A 23014-nucleotide genomic window follows, 5' to 3' on the forward strand; every position below is an offset into this window, starting at 1 on the left:
GATAAATCTGCACTACAAAAAGAAATTTTCTTGCAATTGCACTATGCAGTGGTGGAGCAGTTTCCAAACTTTGCTGTAGTTCATACAGATGGATCAAAGAATGACGCCCATGTTGGAATCGCTGCAGTTTTCCCGAACATAACATTGGCCTACCAACTGCCACATGAGTTCAGTATATTTTCTGCTGAACTAATGGCAATTCAGGTTGCACTGAAGCATATCAAGTCCTCCAATATTGAAAACAATATAATTTTCTCTGATTCTCTAAGTGCACTTTAAGCCCTGGAAAACACCATAAACATAACCCACCCAGTCGTAAAAGAAATAAACTCTTTATATACCTTATCTGAGCTTGGAAGAACCATACACTTCTGTTGGGTCCCTGGACATATGGAAATTCCAGGAAATGAATTAGCAGACAATGCCGCAAAAGTGGCTGACTTACCACCTGATGTACAGTAGAGAGTTCCACATCAAGATTATGGACGAATAATACAGGAAAAATGCATGTACCAATGGCAATCAACATGGCATAACCAACTTGAAAATAAGCTTCGAAGTATCAAGCCAAATCTTGAGCAATGGCCTTCAAGCTTCAGTCCAATTCGACAACAGGAGGTAATACTAGCTCGACTGTGAATAGGTCACACTAATATTACTCATGATTATCTTTTAAGAGGGGAGATTCACCCCCAGTGTGATCACTGTAAAACAGTGCTTTCAGTGAAGCATATCCTTGTGAAATGCATAACATTTGCTATAGAACGCCAGAATCTCTTCACTCCAGCTACAACTGAAGATCCACTAACGCTTACTTCACTTTTGGGCAATAAAACAAATGTCTCAATGATTTTTACCTTTCTCAAAGCGATCAATGTATACCACCTCCTGTAGCACCACCTTCAAAAATCAGTTTCCTGACTCTCGATCCATAAAGAAATAGCATAAATACTAACATATGTATGGTACACTATGGCCATAGATGCCCGTGCACCAAAAAAAATCCTCAAACAAACAAACCCACCAGCTTTCCTGGTAATCCTACCATCTGTTTTAATACTGTACAGATAATTTCTAGCATAACATATATTATGACTAGTTGATTATCATTCCTAGTGCATGGAAATGGCCAAGAATCATCTGCCAGCTTACAGATGATATCAAATACAGCATCAGTTGTCTGTCAGTTTACTGATAACATCATATACAGAATCAATATACAGGTGACCCCTGCTTAACGCTGATAATTCATTCCGGAAAAACAGAACGCTAAGTGAATCCGTGCTAAGCGAGCACTGCATTCCCATAAGGTAACATGTATTTGTGAGTTGCGGTCGGTGCCATAGGATATTTCCTAACCAATAATAAATGGTAGTAAAAAGACGCACAATATTTAATATTCAAATATTTGTACATATAAAATATTTTGCATTACATACGTATATAATTATGTGGTAACTACTTACGTATCAAAATTAAACTTAAAATTCCAATTAAAATCATGAATTTAATTGATCTAAATTGATTTTAATTGATTTAATTTAATTGATGAATTTAATCATGAAAAATGTGTCGATTTTGGCCCTCTTCCTGGTAAACTAAAAGGGGTTTTAATTTTAAATCCCGCAGTGTTACCGCCCAACAATAAAGTCAGCCGATCCTTCGCCGCTTTGAAACCTGGCATGTTTTTTTCCTTCTTTCAATGAAACTTCTTTTAGGCATTTATTTCCAAAAAAAGTCCTGCTTTATCTATGTTAAAACCTTGTTGAGAAGTATAACACATAATATTCCTCTTCAATAATTTTAACAAGTTCTTTTTTGAAAGTTTCAGCTCCTTGATCTGCACTTGGGGCTTCTCCCTGGATTTAAAATTTTAAAATCTGGATTTTAACAACCCTTACTAGTTTTAATTGTTCCACATTTTTTTTTTTTTTTTGGTGAATTTTCTTCAGATCATCATATAGGCTAATCTCTCTCTCTCTCTTTTTTTTTTTCTTTTTTTCAATATTTAACTTAACTGAATTCTGTGGTGGATATTATCTTCAATAAAATTAGGTTAGGTTATGTTAGGAACAGCTGTCTTTCCCGTTGCTAAAATTAATTCTTTATTTTTTATAATTGTTCTTACAGTTACACTTGCCAGTCCTAAATTATGGCACACATCCGCTTGTTGATGACCGGAATTGATTCGCTTCAAAACGTCTAATTAAATTTTCAAATTCAGTCTTTTTCTTACATTTATAGTCTTCGTACTGCATCCAGACGTTGCTTTTTCATTCTTATCCGCCATTATTAACTCTTCGAAAATGTAACTGCGTTGGTTGCATTAATTGTGATATAATGTTCAAGTAAACTGTCCGTTACGCACAATGTCTAATACTGTACTGAATGACTACTAGACTTCAGTAAATGCATATAACGCAAATATTACAAGCAATATACTTGATCATTTTTTAAAATGTTGATCTCGGAACTATGTAACAAGTCATTGTACTGCAATTAAATTAGTGCAAGAAAATTTCAGAGCATGGGGAAATTTCTCAAGTCGGTGTGGCAAACGTTTTAATGCTGTTTTGCTATTCATTTTCAAGCTATCAACTCCATCAAATTAAACGATTTCATTAAATATGCCAAAAATGCAATCTGTAAAAGATCATTATAGTGATTTGTGATGTGACAGCGTTATAGTCAGATACGGGTTATAATATAAGAATGGTGTTATAGCGAATCAGTGTAAAGCAAACCGCGTTATAACGAGGGCCTGCTGCAATATCCCCAATTTGGAGGGAATGTCAGTTCATTAGTTCATATATCAATGAAACAGCCATTTAGCACTAAAGCTGATCATGGGTCTGCTGGTCTTGATTAGAGGATAATCTTTCTCACGAGGAAATATTTAACTGTTTCACCTTACCACAGAAAGTCTACTTTGCATTCCCTACATAAAATCACAATCAGGATATGCCAAGAACTTCATAATCACAACAGTATATGCAGCTAACGTACCCGTCACATAGCAATGTTGAAGCTGTAATCAAGAATAGCAGTGCTCAGGAAATGGAATGCAATCCATGTACAAGTTCATGCAGTAATGGAATTAACATTGATATAATAGGAATATCAGAAACATAGTATCCTTCAGATATATTGGATCGAGAATTTGAATATGTTGAGTACAATATGTACAGGGAAGTCAGCCATGGCAGAAGGGGAGGAAGCATTATGCTATTAGTTGGAGACACACTGATTCAAAAAGTATATCCTACAGCTAAGAACTTCAGTGTAGTGTAACATAAGCAATTGGAAATGTAAAATGATACTGGAGTGTGTGTGCTACAGATAAATGGAATGGGTGCGTGGAAGATATTTTTAGTTTCATATTAGAGTTTTCTTTTACTGATTTTCCTTTTTTTGCCTAGAGCTTTTGTGACAAATTATAATAGCCTATTGGATTAGACATAATTTTCCTTTAACAAATCTGTGTTGTGTTTCTTATCTAATTCTAGTCTTGTCCAGATGATCCTGCATTGCAGCCCTAATTATGGATTCCATAATTTTTCCTGCCATAGAAGTTAAACTTAGTCTATAATTCCCCATTTCATCCTTGGAACCACTTTCTTAAATTGGCAAGGCATTTGCATATCTTCAGTCTGCCAGGATTTCGCCTGAGTCCAGGGTTTGGCAGGCTGCCCAACTATTTTCTGTAATATTATTGGGTTAATCTCATCAACCCCTTGTGTCTTTTTACATTTAAGTGCACTGTTTTTCTTTATGAATCCATTTTCAGTGAACACAGTACATTTAGTTCCTGATACCTGCTATCTGAGCTAATAACCACTCCTAAAGGAACTCTCATATGTAAACATCAATGCAAAAAATTAATTTACCTCATCAGTGATCTTAGGTTTTCTTACATATGCAAGAAAAAATTGTTTATTATTGCACTTCACGCCCTCTTTGTCAATATCTTTTCTGTCTGCATTAGCATTTCTTATTCCCATAGTAACTTTATTGCAGATTAATTTATACTTCTCATAGTGGTCAGTGTCTCTTAATTTGTATTCATTTCATGGAACTTATGTTTCAGATGTTTTTTCCTCAACTGATCTAATAATTCACTGAAAATCATCCCACTGAATAAGAGATATTCATTTTGCAAATGGCAAAACTGGAAAAACTGAAATTAAAACTGCAGTTGGTGAGGGATACCTGTACTTCATCTGAAAATTAAAAATATAGTGATTTATTAAATTGTTTACAAGAAAGAATTAAAGAAGAGTATATGTGAGGTAGTAATTAAGGGTTGAAATCTTGAAGTTGAAAATAAAAAAAAATTACTTTTATTTTAGATCTAAGAGATAATGGAATTATGGTCTTGCTTTTGGTAATGTTAGTTAATTGCTAAAAGTAAAATCCATATAATTAGAAAAAAGTTATTGTGAGAGTGTTAAGTATTAATTGCTGATGTGATAGTGCAAAGTTAATTTTCCAGACTTCACTAGATTCTTCAAGCTGATGAAGAATCTTCATGTGTGAATGCACATGACTGTTTTCTTTTACATTCAATTCATAACACAGAATCTTTATGCCAGTTATCATAAATATCCCATCTAATTTGAATACTTCTGAATTCTTTTACTTTCATATATATATATATTCTCATTCATTTATAACTTGTCATTTATTTTATCATAAGGCTACAGATTTTATCATTAATTCAAAGCAAAAACCTAAAGACACTCAATTTAAACAGAAATTATTGAAATTTCTGGTTATTTAAACAGAAATTATTGAAATTTCTGTTTAAATAACCAGAATGTTTTTTTGCCGATACTGATGGAATTTATTTAGTAAGCAACTTTATGAACAGTTGGTGGGGGATTAGCTTTCCATTTGATGCTGCTCTAATTAGTATTAGTATTAAACAGGCTAAATGATGTGAAGAAGTGAACTTATTCTGTATCAGCAAAAGAAACAAAAACAACCTTAAATTAAATCAGTGTGTGCTCATTTCTTAAAAAAAAAAAAAAAAAAAGTAACAGTCCAATCCAATTTTACCTTAAACCTTTTCATATTATACCTCAGCTACTTAGGAGGTATCTTATTTCCAGTAATAAACAACACACTGCCCAAAGGGATTTATCCAGTCTAATCATTTGTTGCTTCCAGAAATTTAATTTGTATTCCTTTGTTCTTGTTTCACCTGCTAATACTTTCCTCATTCATTTTGCTTATTCCTTAAACACCTATAAGGTCAACCATGAAGTATCTAGGCACTCTGCTGTCCCGTTGTTTTCTAAGACATTTCTCACAGAGACAACACATCACTCCAACTAATCTAGTTGCCCTTCTTTTGTCTCTCTCTCTCTCTCTCTCTCTCTCTCTCTCTCTCTCTCTCGAAGCATTGTGTCCTTTTTTAGGTGTGAATGAATGAAGCTTCATTCATTTTTGAGTCTTGCCATAATTTTATAAAGAGGAATGGTAACATCTTTCTCCCTGCTGGCAAAAGTCATAATAATCATTTATAGAATACTCTGAGCTTCCCTGGCTGCCTGCTTGCACTGCTAGGAAAACTTCTTTATATTGTAATTCCTAAATCTTTCTCATCCTGAACTGTGTCCAATAATCTGTATCACCCTTGGATTTCTTTTCTCCAAATGAAAAACCTTGTATTTAGCAGGAATAAACTTCAGTTGTCATTTTTCAGACCATATATGTAACCAATATAAAGCATTCTGAAGCAGCATAGCCCGTTACTGATTGTTAACCACTCTACCTCTGAATCATCAGCAAATTTTTGCAGCCATTTCTGTATACTCTTCAATATCATTTAGGAAAATCAAGAAAAAGATACTCCAAGGAACCACTAGTTGCATTCTTCAGTCCACTCTGAAGAATACCCATTAATTACTTCTCTCTATATCTTCTTTCACTTAGCAAGTCCCTGATTGCTTGAGGATCTTCCCAGTAATCCCAGTACACTCCAGTGTGTATAGTAGCCTCTCATGGGGAACCCAATCTTATAATAATTATTATAATAATAATTTTCTTTTAGCTAACAAGTTGTTGATTATTGGAACAAGTTTCCTCTGCAGGTAGTTGAAGCTGACAGTTTGAAGAAATTCAAACGTCAACTGTGTAGTTACCCACATGAGGAGGGAATGCATAATTTGTATTTTCTTATCTACTTTTTACACTTTTGTTTGGCAGATGCAACAAAAGCCTATGGCTTCTTTGCTATATGGCTAATACTAATCAAAAGTGATACTAAAATCTAGAAATACAGTAGGGAAATTGTTTCTAGCATAATTCAGCATTCATTAGTTATGCATTTAGTCAGTTTATTTTTGTACGGTTGGTTTTATTTTGTGCACTGTCCTTTGAATCTTTTGTATTGCATATCTAATTTTCTTTTTATCATTTTCTTTTCATCTTTAGCATATGTAAATATGCATTCAGATGTATTTATGGGGATATTTTATTAAATAAAAATGCATTATAGATTTTCAGCATATATCTATTAACATAAAAGAATTAAGTGGAGCCCTTAATATTTCAGAATAAATGAATTTAATCAGTTAGTGAAACTGTCTTTGCACTTAAGAAAAATTCTCTGATGAATATTAAATAAATACTGCTCCTAGTTTATTGCTCTGATTTATGGTAATGTGTAATCTAATATTCTTGAGTGTCAGTTTTGTGTCATCATTAGTTAAATAGAATGATGTACGTATTCATTTATAAGTTACAGCAGTGGCAGCACATACATGATATAATGCAAAAGTATTAAATTTATAATATGAAGTCTGGTATACAATTTATTTCTAAATATGATAAATATATTAGCAGGTAAAAGGGCTACATTAATTAATATATAAGCTGTTCAAAAAATGAGCTTATGAGCTCTTTTGTCTATTCATTTGTGAACTTAAGTCTCAGTACTTGTACGCATTTTTTCATATAAAATAGGCCAGTGACAACTAAAAATTTGTGAAAGAAAAGTCTAAGTGGCATTGATCTAGTGTGTGAAGCTATTGCAACAAATTGTTTTGCACTACAAATAAGCAACACTTCTCAGAGGAGAAGTATAATGCTATTTATTTGTAATGTAATATCCTGTCCCCTTCCCTTCTCCAAGGTGGTTTTTTTTTATAAAGAATATGAGCTCATAATTTAGTGGTTACTGTTGCCTTATCAGTGCAGCACCTGACAAGAAGAAATCTCATATTCATTGCTCTCATATTGTTAAATTAAATTCACAAATATAGGCAAAAAGAGCTCTCTGAGCTCATTTCGTTAGATACATTTAATTGATAACTTAGTGAATTAAATGGAACCAAAGGTGTCGGGTGCTGCACTAATTTGCAACTTAATCTCCCACCAATGAGTGACCACCAAAACTATCATCAGAGTTGGCACTCTCAGTGTTAGGTAACACTGAGATAATTTGCTGCAATAATAGCATGACATGAAAGAGAGATCAGTAACATTTGAAAAAAATGCATTTCTGTTTCATACTCATGTACAAGGCCTATTCTTTATAAAAAAAAAAAAAAAAAAAAAAAAAAAATGTCTGCAAGTCTTGTGAATTAATGAATAACCTGATTGATTGGTTCCTATATCTGAAATTCATGACTGTTACTTTGTGATTGCTAGTGTCATATTATTAAACCAAATCTAAATTTTTTATTGATTTTGTACTAAGAAAATACTTGCATTACTCTTTAATTAAAGATAAAATTTTAGTCCAGGAAACTCCATGTCATTTCAGTTAGGAGCCAGTTAGCAAATCATTGTTAGTATATTTCTTATTGTTATCTTTTTGAATTGTGATAATATTTTACCATGTTTTCATTGCTAGAAATTGAAGTAATGTGTGAATATAGTACTTGCATGTATTGACATAAAATTATAGCCAGAGAGCTGTTGTACTGATTGCTGAACTTTTTTTGCCCCTTGTCAGTTTCGTTGATTTTAAATTTGAAAGAAGTAAAATAAAACACCAGTAATTTTGAAATATAGAATAATTTAGGAATACTAATACAAAATACAGCTTAAAAACTGATGCAATCCTTTAATGCATTTTAGCTGAGAAAATTCATGAGTATATTGATTTTACTGTCTTAAAACATATTTTAGAGAGGTGCTTTTCCTTTTTGTTTTTTTCCTTGAAGAGAGAAAAAATAAAACTCAAAGCTTATTTTTTTTTTTTTTTTAATAGTATGTAGATTTTATCTATTCATTTCATCTTGTATTATGAAATTTTCCATTCTAAAATTATAATAAATTGCAAAACCATTTCTTTAAAATATGTTAGCTTGGATTTGAAAGAAGTTGCATGTTTTATTCTAAAATTCTGATTACTGTATAATGGCTTCTTATATAATGTCAAATCCTTTAAATTAATGGTTTTTATTTCTTATAGCTACTGATTTATATATTATAATAAAAATATTGATATTGTGCTTTTTACATCAATACCTAGTGCTTTACTGAACAAATAATGAGCTGCAGGCTGCTCCAGTCTTATTTTGAATGTATCAAACATCCTAAAAAAAACAACTAATGATTTCAGTAATCTTTAGAAATTGTGTGTATGTGTGTGTGTGTGTGTGTGTGTATTTATATATATATATATATATATATATTTGTATGTATATATATGTAATGTGTATTAATTTAATTTTTAAAAAGTTAAGGAAAGCAAATATCAAATTTTGTGGGAATGAGTGTGGTGAGAGAGGAAATTGGTAGCGTTGGTCCTTCTCTAATCCTTTCCATTTGCAGTGGAAGCATCGCAGTGGTGTACAGGAGGAGGAGGCAATGACCATTGGAAGAGACGCACGTCCTCCTTTCTCCAGGTGTTCGTTGTTTCTTTCCTGCTTGGAACTTCCGCTGGCTTCAGCCCCCTACGTGCTGAAGCTGGCAAACTGTGTATGAAGGTTTGTCTCTGACTAGGCGGGGAACAAACCTGGGCATTCTCAGTCTTGCAGAGTATGTTGGGTGGGCACTAAAATTGTTCTGTCTACACTTCACACTTTTTATTTTTGCATTGTACATGATGTAAATTAAACTTGATATAACTATAATATAATATGTGATATAGTTTCTGTGAAATATTTGTGAATTAAAAAGGAAATTATTATTTTTTTTTATAAATTTAGAGCCATTTTCAGGAGACCCTATTTTCTAATAATCATTTACATTATTAAAGTATCTGGATTTTATTTAAAAATAATTATCTTTTATTTGTATATTGAAATATACCAAAAACTGCAACATTTCTTTAAATCATTTTATAATCCATCTTCTAAACTGGTACTTTGTGTGTGCGTGTGCTTGTGGGATCCTCAAATTCTTTCTTCACTGAATATATCACTGAAGTTATATTCAGTGAAGAAAAAAGATGAAAAAGTTTGTGGCTGAAGATTTTATGCTTGGGTAAGGTATTGAATTACACTATAAATCAGGACAAAATATTACTTCTAAATTGTTATTTAATACAAACTTTTGAAAACTACCTTGTTATATCACCTTTCTTCCATTTATATTAAATCAGGAAAAAGAATCAATGACAGATATTCATACAAGGTTTTGTTAATAAACTTCTGAAGGATGGGATGATGAATAACCTGATTGATTGGTTCCTATATCTGAAATTCATGACTGTTACTTTGTGATTGCTAGTGTCATATTATTAAACATTACACCCCCCCTGTTGTGATAATGCTCACTGCTATTTATGAATATTGTGTGTGATTATACATATTAATTTATAGTGGTTATAGTATATTTCATAAAGAAAACAAATTAATGAGAAATATTCATATGGCTGCATTATAAGCATCTAAAAGATAGGATATAAAAATTACTGTATATCAGGGGTGAGATGCCAAATTATTAATCAGTTCAGCCTATCTGTGAGGAAGTTAGTTTAGATGTTATACTTGATTATAATAACTTCTCCTGATACATGATACAATATTATCAAGTTAAAGACATGAAATAAGAATAATCAGCTCAGATATAAAGTTTTAAATTTTATTTAAGTTAAGTAATATTTATGCCTTTAATAAGTTGTGTTCCATATGATATAAACAAGTGAAATCAATTATTTATCATGTATATATTTTTATTGTTTTTAGTATATTATTTGTATTTACTCTTATTTTATTTTATTTATTTTATTTTTTTGTATATTTATTTTAATAAAGTTCAGTTGGTAGTCTTAAGTAATTGATATGTTCCCAATGCACACAGCCTTTTCTCTAACACTTTCCTTATTAAACCAATATACTTTACTGCATGAAATCAACATAAGGTACATAGCAGACTTCAAATTAAAAAAATAATAATAATAAATAGGTGGACATGGAAAAGCAGTTTGCATCATTCAGTTTGTAATTTGAATTGAATGGTGCAAATGTTCAGGATACTGCAGTATCTTGAACGTGGTAGGCATGCCACTTAAAAGAAATAATAGAGTGGTCCATAAGTACAGAAACATGTTTTGTAGTGTTAAATAACACCACTACTTTAAATATATATTTTAAGCACAATCCAGTAATTCAGTCTTGTGACTGGTCACTTCTCCACCTTTCTTTTCCAGTTCATTCAGTCTTCTCTTGCTCGCTCAACATTATATTTCTTAGGATATGTTTACTTTATGGGGTAGTTTCTCCATTGCTTTCCCTGTTGGTAGTAGCTTCCTCTAACAGAAGCTGTGTTTGCTGCCATTGACCTGTTTAGGTTTCTCCGCCACCAAAACTCAGATTACCAGCTTATTTACAGGTAACCAGATATGTAGGCCCTGTCTTCATAGCATGTTGAAGGGAAGGCCCTACATATCCTCCCTTCTCTCGTCTGCACCTGATCTAGATTCCTGCTGGGATCGAAACCCAACCTTCCTCTAGGTTTCTCAGGTCCCAGGGGCCACCCCATGGAGGTGAGAGTGGAATTGGGATGGAGAAGCTCAGTGAACCTGTTGGTGGGTTCATGTATTCCACTTGCACATCCACTTGGCCCCTGCTAGCACAATAGAAAGGGTATAATATAAACTAAAAAAAAAAAAAAAAAAAAATTACATCTGTTCAATATGGCTGCCAATATGGTTTTTACAAAATGTTTGGCACAGACCAACACACAGTAAGGCACAGTCCTCTGAAATGTTCTTAAATTCTCTAACTATATACTGAAGCTCCATCAGAGACCTGTCCTTATTACTGAATACTTTATCCTTTAAGAGTTCTAACAAAAAGTAATCACAGTGTGTTAAATCAGTGTAGCACCTGCCATCCAATCCATTGACTAGGGTATTTTTCACCCATGAATTTGTGGATCATTTTTGCAGTGAGCTGGTGCTCTATTGTGCATAAAAATGCAATGCTGAAAATTAATTTTGGACTGCATTTTGTCTCTTAGCAGTCTCAGAATACTTCCTGTTCAAATTCTAGCCCAGACTGTCAAGTCAGGAGCATTTAACTTATTTTTAAAGAATAAATCAGGAGATAGTTATGGTGATTAATAATTCCATTTAGTTTAAATGTGGAAACACTGTCAATGATATCGGTGTTTGTAACACTCATGGCCACAAACCGTTTGGCAAATTCCAGTCTTCTGTCTGGGTCATCTTCATTTAAACTTTGTAGCAACATGGGATTATAAATCTTTTATTTAAGTTCATTTATGTTTCTATTTAAGTCTGTGTTAGGTATTTTAAGTTCCAAACTTCACTTTTTTTTAGTTATTTTTTTTTTGGACTCTTTCAATATCCTCTCTTACAAGTTCCAAATTGGCAGATGTCATGGCTTTGAGATACAGGGTCTGCCAGGTTTTGGTAACATGTGCACTGTTCCCACTTCATTAAACTTTTTCATGATTTGCTTTATGGTCTTTATTGTGGGTAGTTCATATCCAAAATACTTATTGAACTGGCATGCAACTTTGCAGCATTTTCATATTTTGAATGCCATTTTACAATTTCAATCCTCTACTTTATTGTAAAGTTCGTCGTAATTTTATATGATCAAATTAATCTGAAACAATAATAAAAAAAAAAAAAGATTATAAACTATTTTCTAAATAACTTATACATATTTACATCATCAAATGGGAGGTGCATTATGGCCACAGAAGCCGATGCGCCAACAAAAAAAAAAAAAAAAAAAAAACACCCATCATAAATTATCCAAAAGTTTCCTTACTTATGGACCACCCTATATGTTAATAAAATTTTGCAGAATTAAGATGACAGTAGCAACTTACCTTTCTGAAATACAGAATTCATAAACCTTCAGTGATGATATGTAACTTCAAATGCCATCAGCAGCTACTGACCTGAATGACCATAACCCAGACTCCATCCACTATCTAATCACAAAATAACACATATGGCACCTTAGATTTTTAGCCATGATTGAAGTCAAAGTGTTAAACATTCTAAAAATAACTTTGCCACACGATTACCAAACCTTGATTGAAATCCATCTATTCATCACTAACAGAGTACTCTGCCCAAGAAACTGCTGCCCCCACATGAATACAAACTAAGTGAGCTGTTAAGGTGAAATTATACAGAAATTCTCCATTCTCTGTTAAGCAGAAATCATGATACTTAGTCAACCTAGGCACATGACAAAAACTAATTGCAGAAAACTGAGGAAACTATTTTAAAAAAAAAAAAAAAAGTAAACAGAAATGGAAGAATATCATACAGTTAAGGTAATAAGCCCTCCCACTCTCTCACATCCTTAATTCAGCACACAGTATTTAAAGTACTCAAAAAATATATGTATTCTCTTATAGTTTTATTATTTTTATGCATTTATTATAAGGAAATAAATATCGTTTTGGATAGACTTACAGGTGTATTACTCACATCCTTTGACCTTAACCTGTTGTTGTGCAGGTGGAGTCATTTCCCATTTGTTTCTTTATTGTTCTGCTCTGACTCATTTAGAGATGCAATAAAGAATTCTTCTTCTTACTTGAAAACCATTTGCGCTGGAGTAACTTGCAGTGGTTTTTAATGTATTTTTTTTTTTTTTTGCCATAATTTTCTCTGTTAAAAATTCAAGAGGTCTCTTTTGAACAAGATGAAATATGCTACAAAGTTGGAATTATCATGTGTGATTTCACATGATCAGCAGTGAGTTAAGATTGTAGCATGATAAAAATTCCAAACTTTAACACAATGATGTCTCTCTTAAATTTCTTGAAATGAGGAAAGTATGCATTATTTGGCCTCCTGTCTGCACTGCTCAGAGAACTTTATATCTGACTGCACAATTGCCCCCAGGTCTTTTTCACTTCCCACTACCCTGAGTGTAGTACCAGAGTTGGAATGTTATTCTGAGGTTATTGCTACCCATCTGCTTAACTTTTTTAGATACTGTTGCACTCATTACCATCATTTCTGCCATTAACCACCCTACCAACCTTTGTATCTTTTGCAAACTTTGACATTAGGCTTGATATGCCTTCATCAGTATCATTGATAAATACAGAAAACAACAATATGGCCCAGCACCAAACCCTGGGGAACTCAACTAATAACATTAGTGCACAAAGAGTAGTGTCCACTGATAACCACTATCTGCCTTCTCCCACTCAACCATCCCTTTATTCATAGCAGTAACTTTCCCTTAATGCCACACTGCTCCATATAGCAGTCTTTTATGTGCAACAGTATCAAAAGCTTTCCTGAAATCCAAGTAATATCAAAATTATTTTTTTGCATCCAGTTCCTTTGTCAATGCATCATAGTAACCAATCAAATTTGTCAGACAAGATCATCCCTTAACAAATCCATGCTGTGACTGATGTATAACTGCACTCCTGTCCAGATGGTCCTTTGTTACTTCTCTAGCCAGTGACTGCATTGTTTTCCCTGGAACATAATGGAGTTAAGGTAAGAGGTCTATAATTACCCATGTCACCATTTAATCCCTGTTTGTGAATTTTGGATACATTTTCATATCTCCAGTTCACAGGGACCTCCCCTGAATCCAAAGATGCTCTCATAATTATGGCTGAAGGTTTGCTTACCTCCTTTTCTGCTTCCCTAAATATAATTGGATATATCCCATCCACCTCAGGTTACTCTTTTATGTTTAACTTTAATAATTTCTCTTCCACTTTCCTCTCAGTAGCTCCCTGTTGATCCACCTCCCTTAAGTGAATGTAGATGCAAAATACCTATGAATTTTGCATCTACGGGAGTAGATGAAAAATACCTATGCAGCCTGTCAGCAACCTTAGCAAGATCATCAAACAGTTAAACCATCGATATGAAATGGACCAATGTGACTCAGCCCCTTCCTTCTACTGTTAATATAAGCAAAGAAGTCTTTGCTGCTTTTCCATAGACCTTTCATAATCTGCCTTGACTTGCCTAATTTCCTTTGTGACTTGATTGCAGACTAGTTTATATCTACCTTAGGCTTCTGTATCACGTGATAGTTATATGGGTTGGGTTCCGTGTGTTTTTCTTCTCTGCTACGTGTCTCAGTAGTTCATCTGACATCCATTTAGGTCTAAGTCTTGAACTGTATTTCTTAATTTGTATAAAAAGCCTCGTTGCTTCTATGATTATTTCCCTTAATGTTTCCCATTTAGAATTTGTTCTTGGTAGCAACATTAGTTGGTCCCATTTTGTAGAAATTAAAAACTGTCTGAGACCACTGTAGTCTCCTTTACAAAAGCAAAAATCTTACCTTTGATGGTAGTTACATCAATACACCATAATCACTGCCAACTAGTGGCTCTTTTATCTGCAGATTCTTAATGCATGAAGAATCACTGCTGATAATCAGATCAAGAGTATTGCTTCTTTGTGTTGCCTCTCTAACATGCTGCTGCAAAAAACAGTCATCCAAGAAATCCACAAAAGCCTTGCTAGTGTGCAAGTGACCAACTCACAAGTTCCAGTCAATATCTGGAAAGTTAATCTTCTCCATTATAAATATACATTCTGATTTACTGCCTACTCTATTTTTGTGTATAGTTGTTCATTGTACTTATAAGCATTACTTGGCATATAACATTCTACTCTCAATTTTGTGTTCCAAGTGCTTATGTCACACCAAACTGATTCAGCATACATCGCACTGGCCACCCATTAACTGGATGCACTGCCTTAGATTTTATGTGCTTCTTAACTATGAGCATAACACCACCTCCCCTCCTGTCCTGTATGTCCTTTCTGAATATATATTGTACTCGCCATATTCAAATCCTGCATCCCTTATATATGAGTGCCACCATGTCTTTGATATCTACACAATGTCTACATTTGATGATTCAACCAGCACATCAAATTTATTTACTATGCTCCTAGCATTGGTGTATGTGGAAGTATACATGCACCTGTTCTTTTCTCTTAGTTACCCTAACACAGTCCATGTATTTGCATGTTCCAATCGAAGCAGTGCAAGGATCACTTTCACTTCTGCCTGCAGCAATTGTTCACTGTTAATCCCCCCCACTCAAGCTAATATATTTCTGACCTAACACTGCCTCGATAGTATCAGCAAATGTCATTGCACCCTTTCTATTTAAGTGTATCCCATCCCTATAGATGCAGTCTCTCCTGTTAACAAGCACAGACCACACTGAGAAAAATTCTACCCCACAAGCCTTGCAAAATCTCTCCAGGTTTGAATTGATTGATAGGGCTCTCATCATATACTCCCTCTTATCGTGTCAGCAGAATTTCAGGCACTTTCAAATATAACCTTAACTTTCAACTTTTTCTCAACATTGCTCTGTTAAGTACATCCTCAGATCTCCTACTTTAATGTCATTTGTGTCAACATGTATAACAGTATTACCTTTTGTTCCCTTAAAATATTTGGTTATTTGTTCCAACATTTAATGGAAATAACACGCTGCACACTTTTTGCTTTATAACAGCAGAATAAACTGAGTTTGGCTAACTAATAGTGTTTGCATATAAATCATAATATAACTGAATTATTTAAGTATTAATGATTTCCTGCCTGATATAAAGTTACATGCTCTTGAAAGTGGATCAGTGTGCTGCTTACTGACACCCACTTGGATGGGCATCAAAAAAGAAATTTATCAGTTAGCTGAAGTTCCGAATAGTTTCATTATGGTGATTAATAGTATTCTAGTTATGGTGTAAATTACATTTTTAATATTATCTATTTTTAGCTATAGACTATAAAACATTGCTTCTAATTTATTACGAAACAATATTTATTATTAGATGCTTAATTGCAATAATGGGATATGCATTTCATGAACAAACCAGCTGTTTATTTTATTCCAAATTTTATTTATATACTTGTAAGTTAATAAATAGAAACACCCCACATTATGCATGCAATTGTATTCTAATAAAGTAAATATTTCTTATGTAAAAATTTTTTAAGGATGACAAACCAGCAATAGCTTTTTTCTCGGAGTGCATTCATTATAATGTAACAAGAAAATAAGATAAATCATTAATTCAAGTTAACATTCAAATATATAATCCGTAACACTGCCCTGCACTTGTAAAATCTCTAATTTTTGTTATAAAAGCAAGGTTAGTACATTTTAGGCCACCTCCTTGGATACTTTCTTCCTAGCATGTACTGTACTGAGAAATTAGATCAGATTTTTTAAATCTGATTTTGAGTCTGTTTTAGTCTAATTTCTGAATGCATCATGAAAAAGACACCCAAAGAAATATCACAGAATGCAGAAACCTTTCTTTTATAAAAAAAATTTTATTCTATGCTGTGCAGTAGCATTAGCATTAGTAGAGGCATATGATGCAAGAAAGCAAGCTTATTCAGTATCAGCCAAAAAAAAAAAGAAAAAAAAAAAAAAAAAAAACCACTACTCCCATTTCACCCCTCAATTCGTTCGAAATACCTGTCCAGCTGAGCCTTAAATTTGTTTAGGCTATCAACTTCAACAACAAGCGATGGAAGTCTATTCCACAAACCAACTGCCCGCTGGCTAAAGGCGAATTTCCGCACATCTATCCGACATCCGTCCTTCCTCAATTTGAATTTATGCCCTCTCAGGTGATTATTCTGAGCAAGAGGAAGAATTCCATCGGCATTGAGCATGCTCAAGCCATTCAAAGCCTTGTACACCTCTATCAGATCACCTCGGCGATGCCTAGTCTCCAGGCTCTGTAATTTGCAAAACTTAAGCCTTTCTTCGTAAGAGCAACCCTTTGTTCCATTCACTAATCTTGTTGCCCTTCTCTGTACTCGTTCCAGCAGCTCTACATCCTTCTTGAAATGAGGCCTCCAGACCTGTATACAGTACTCAAGGTGTGGCCTGACCAATGCCTTATACAAGGGAATAATCACATCCCTGTCCCTGCTAGAAAAATTCCTGTATATCATTGACAAGACACCATGAGCTACTCTTGCAGCTCGTCTGCACTGCTCAGAGAACTTCATATCTGCCTGCACAATTACCCCCAGGTCCTTTTCATTCTCTACCACTGTCAGTGTAGTACCACAGAGTTGTTACGTTGATCTGGGGTTACTGTTTCCCATATGTAGTACTTTACATTTGTCAATGTTAAACTTCATTTGCCACCTCTCAGCCCATCTGCTCAACCTTTCCAGATCCTGTTGCAGCAGCATAGTATCAGTAGTGTCCTTAACAACCCTGCCAACCTTTGTATCGTCTGCAAACTTGGACATTAAGCCTGATACACCATCATCAATATCATTTATAAATACAGAAAACAACAATGGACCCAACACTGAACCCTGAGGAACTCCACTAATAACATTAGTCCACGTTGAGCAGTGTCCATTGATTACCACTCTCTGTCTTCTGCCACTCAACCATCCCTTTATCCATAGCAGCAATTTGCCTCGAATGCCACACTGCTCCAATTTGTGCAGCAGTCTTCCATGCGCAACAGTATCAAAAGCCTTTCTAAGATCCAAATATATAATATCAAAGTTATTCCCTGCATCCAGTTCTTTTGTGACTACATCATAGTATCCAATCAAATTGGTCAGACAAGACCTGCCCTTAACAAACCCATGCTGTGTCTGAGCTATAACTGAATTCTTGTCCAGATGATCCTGCAGTGCTTCTTTAACCAGTGCCTCCATTAATTTTCCTGGAACCGAAGTTAAACTTACAGGTCTATAATTACTTGTGTCAGCCTTTGATCCTCCTTTGTGAATTGGGGTTACATTTGCACATCTCCAGTCCATGGGTACCTCCCCTGAGTCCAAAGAAGCTCTCATGATTATGGCTAGGGGTTTGCTTACTTCCTTTGCTGCCTCCTTTAATATAACTGGATAGATCCCATCCACCCCGGGTGCCTTTTTTATGTTTATCCTCAACAATTTCTCCTCCACTTTCCTCTCAGTTATTAGAAAATCATCTAGCTCACTGCCAATGTTTACTTCACCTATGACATTCCCCTTCCTGAATAACTCCTCATGTGTGAATGTAGATGCAAAATACTCGTTTAGATTGTTAGCCACCTGAGCTGGATCCTCAACTGTTGAACCATCAACATCCAGTGGACCAATCTGATTCATCCCTTTCCTTCTTGAGTTGAAATAGGTAAAGAACTCTTTTCTGTTTTTCTTTGCATCCTTTGCCAAGGATTTCTCATAATCTGCCTTTGCCTGCCTAATCTCCTTTGTGACTTGGTTACAGACCAACTTATATCTATCATAGGCTTCCACGTCACCCATTAATTTGTATGTATCCCATGCATTTTTCTTCTCTGCCATATGTCTCATTAGTTCATCTGACAACCATTTAGGCCTGAACCTTGAACAATATTTCTTGGTTGGTATGTAAAGCCTGGTAGCTTCCAAGATTAGTTCCTTGAATGCTTCCCATTTTGAATTTGCTGTTGGTAACATCATCAGTTGGTCCCACTGTATAGAATTTAAATACTGTCTCAGACCAGCATAGTCTCCTTTACGAAAGCAAAAACCCTTCCCTTTACCTCTGATGGTAGTTACCTCCTTGAGTAAATCCCACTTCAGCACACTGTGATCACTGCCACCCAGTGGTTCATTTATCTGCAGATTCCTAATGCATGAAGAATCACTACTGATAATCAGATCAAGAGTATTACTCCCTCTAGTTGCCTCCCGAACATGCTGGTGTAGAAAACAATCATCCAATAAATCCACAAAAGCCTTGCTAGTGTGTGAGTGACCAACCCACAAATTCCAGTCAATATCTGGGAAATTAAAATCCCCCATTATAAGACTCTCTGATTTACTGGCCCACTCTATTTCCCTGTACAGTATCTTATTATACTCATCAGAGTCATTAGGCCTATAGCACACTCCTACTCTCAATTTTGATTTACCTATGCTTATGTCACACCAAACTGACTCAACACTGCACTGTCCAGCGATGTCAACTGGCTTCACTTCCTTGGATTTTATGTGTTTTTTAACTAATAGCATAACCCCTCCTCCCTTCCTATCCTGTCTATCCTTTCTGTAGACGTTGTACTCCCCAAATTCCAGTTCTGCATTCCTTATATCTGTGTGACACCACGTCTCTGATATCCCAACAATATCTGCCTTTGATGTTTTGAGTAATACCTCAAATTCATCAAATTTATTTACTAAACTCCTAGCATTAGTGTACACGCAAGTATACATGCACCTGTTTCTATTCTTAGCTACCCTAACACAACCCATGTGTTTACTTGTACCGCAATGACTTCCAGCAGTCTCTGAAATATCCTGCATCTTGTTTTTCAGGCTTCTGCTCCTTCCAATAGAAGCAGTGCAAGAATCTCTTTCACCTCTGCCCGTGGCAACTGTTAATCCATTAGTCTTTGTCTCCCCCCAAGCTAGCAGTTTTCCGACCCACCTAACACTGCCTCGATAGCATCAGCAAATATTCTTGCACCTTTTCTATTTAAGTGTATCCCATCCCTGTAGAAGCAATCTCTCCTGTTAACAAGTACAGTCCAGGCTGAAAAAAATTCTACCCCTTCAACCTTGCACAATCTTTCCAGGGCCGAATTGATCGACAAGGCTCTCATCATATACTCCCTCCTATCGTGTCTGGGCAGAATTGCAGACACTTTCAAATTCAACCCTACTTCACGGCTTTTTTTCAACAGTGACCTGTACTTGTTAAGTAATTCCGCTGGTCTCCTACTCTTAATATCATTAGTGCCAACGTGTACAACTATATCACCTTTTGTGCCCTTAAAAGATGATGTCTGCTCTACAACGTCATCAACCTTTGCCCCTGGCAGACATACCCTGGTCCTGTTCCACCTATCCTTTTTACAAAACATGTTCCCCGTTTCCCTGACAATTGAGTCACCAACAACTACTAGTTCCTGTTGGACCAGCGCATTCTGCCTTGGGGGGCTGCCTCTGTGTTGCAAGATGACCAAGTCCAAGCTCTGGTGTTGATGTGGGCAGCTGAGAGCTTGATGGGCCCCTCAATTTATTTCCTTCGAGGGCATCCACCCTGTCCTTCAAGGTCTCATATAGGCCCATAACAACGCCGTGTTGTCGCCTAATTTCCTTGCACTCCTTGCATCGTGCACACACAAAGACATCCCCCATGGCAGTATCATGTCCTTAATAAAACAAGTTTTCGGCATATTTCACTGTGCTTTCATCAACATTATAACCATTTTCTTTGTGATTAAATATGGTTTTTATTTCTGTTGTTATGTTCCTTATTATTTAATCTGTTCCATTCAAATATTTAAAATGAAAGCATCTAAAAATGCTTTCATTTTAAAAGTTGAAATACTGGAAGATATAGAAAATGGGATATCATGTTGTCTTTTACAATGTAATATAGGCTGAGAAACTGTAATCACTTACCCTAGTTTCAGAGTGGCATTTACATGTAGAATCTTTGTGTACGTAAATATAACTTCACAACTTCATCGTGGAACTCCATTGTGAAATTATATGCTTGTTAGTATTAGCAAAATAATGCATGGAAGCAAGTTTATGTAGCATCAGCCAAAAAAATAAATGAAAAAAAGAATAGGAATAAACAATTCCTCCTCATTGGCACAAGTCTGCACCATCTATTTGATGTTTTTTAGTGAGTATTTTCTTCTCTAAGTTTTCATTTATGGCTGTAGTTAGCTCATCTAAGCTGGAGGGGGTAGGGCCCCCCCAGTGTGGACATGTTATTCCTGGTTTTTCGGCATGCACAGCATGTGACATATGTAATGAAGCCTACCTTGCTGATGCGCCTAAAAATGAACAAAAACTCTCCAAGTTCATTTTGCTTACCTTGCTTTTAAGGTAGTATTGAAAATAGAAACCCTTGGTCTTCGAGATGCTGTCAAACACATGGCTGAGCTTTTTTTGTGATTTATATTAAGAAGCACTTCAAATATTACATGTGTAAAATCTAAATATGTCTAGAAGCTTCTTCAGAAGATGCTAAGAATACTAGAACTAAAAATGAACATTTTGAATATCATATTTAGAATAAATGAAATGCATTTGGTGCATATGAACCATACGGAAAAATTCTAAGCAGGTATTACAGACTATTGCTGGATTGCAAGCACTTTCAGTATTTTGCCATTTAACTATCATTCTAAATTGTTGTTTAAGGTGAAGATTCCTATGGATTTTATGTATAAAATTATCCACAATTTACAAAGGTTGGATGAAAGGGAGACATGAGTAATTACAGACCCACTAGCTTGACTTATGTTCCAGGGAAAATAATGGAGTCACTGGTAAAAAAGTAATGCAGGATCATCTAGATAGGAATGCAGTTATGCTGCAGTCACAGCATGGGTTTGTTAAGGGTCAATCTTGTCTGATTAATCCAATTGTATACTCTGACATAGCAACAAAGAAACTGGATGCAAAAAACAATTTTTGCTTCATATACTTAGAGTTCAGGATAGCTTTTGATACTCTTGCATATAAAAAAAGCTGCTGTATAAATTGGGGCAGTGTGGCATTAAGCAAGTTACTGCTATGGATAAAGGGATGGTTGAGTCAGAGAAGAGAGTGGTTATTAATGGATACTGCTCTTCTTGTACTAATATTATTAATGGAGTTCCCCAGGGTTCAGTGCAGGGCCGATTGTTGTTTTCTGTATTTATTAATGATATTGATGAAGGTATATCAGGCTTAATGTCTAAGTTTGCAAATGATACAAAGGTTTGTAGGGTGATTAATGACAATAATCAAGGTAAACTACTGCAACAACATCTAGAAAAATTAGGCAGGTGGGCTGAGAAATGGCAATTGAAATTTCACATTGACAAATGCAAGCGTGTTGATCTACTGCTACCCATACTGCATATGGGTAGCAGTAGATTAACACACCAACTGTGAGGTACTATACTCAGGGTAGTGGAGAATGAAAAAGACCTTGGAGTAATTATGTAATCTGATATGTTCCCTGAGTAGGGCAGACAGTCTGAAAGGACAGCCCATGTCAGTGTAAGGCGCCTCTGTAGCCAGGTGGGAAGGAGCAGCAGTGCGTAGCACACACTTCTTGATTAGACCGGGGTTTGAGCCCGTCACCACCAAATACGGAGAATGCGGAAAGGTCAGGAAATGACCACCGCATATTCCCGGAGCAATATGGCCTTAATTGCTAATGCTCCTAAAAACCAAACAACAACAACAACCATGTCAGTGATATTCAGGAATTTTGCTAGAAGGCATGAAGAGGTGATTATCCCACATCTTGAGCACTGTGTACAGGTCTGGAAGCCTCATTTTAGGAAGGACATAGATCTGTTGGATTGGTTGAAGAGATGAACAACACGGTTGATGAGGGGAACAAAAGTGTGCTCTTACCAGGAAAGGATTTGGTTTTGCAAATTGATTACAGTGTCTGGAGATTACTTATCTGTAAGGAAATCTGATTGATGTGTGCCTTGAATGGATTGAGTACTGATGGAATCCATGTTCCTCAGAATTGCATGCATAAGGGGATGTAAAGTTAAATTGAAGAAAGTGAAGTGTTAGAAGGGATGAACAGTTGAATTGGGAAGTGTTTTTTTTTTTTTTTTTTTTTTTTTTACTGA

The 23014-nt window shown here is 35.1% G+C and overlaps 1 protein-coding gene across 3 annotated transcripts in view; it reads left to right on the forward strand.

Annotated features, from left to right (window-relative positions):
• Positions 1–23014, forward strand: part of LOC150088972 (WD repeat and SOCS box-containing protein 1-like) — a 213801-nt gene that overhangs the window by 161003 nt on the left and 29784 nt on the right. Inside the window, exon 10 of one of the 3 annotated variants that reach the window (XR_016546804.1) lies at positions 8788–9003. The exons of the other annotated variants lie outside the window; for them this stretch is intronic. The gene's annotated coding sequence lies outside the window, so the exon portion shown is untranslated. The remainder of the gene's footprint in view (positions 1–8787; positions 9004–23014) is intronic. 3 annotated transcript variants of the gene reach the window in all.

The sequence above is a fragment of the Mastigoproctus giganteus genome, chromosome 3 (assembly GCF_048544385.1).
Source record: "Mastigoproctus giganteus isolate SK-2022 chromosome 3, ASM4854438v1, whole genome shotgun sequence".
In the NCBI taxonomy this organism is placed as follows: domain Eukaryota; kingdom Metazoa; phylum Arthropoda; class Arachnida; order Uropygi; family Thelyphonidae; genus Mastigoproctus; species Mastigoproctus giganteus.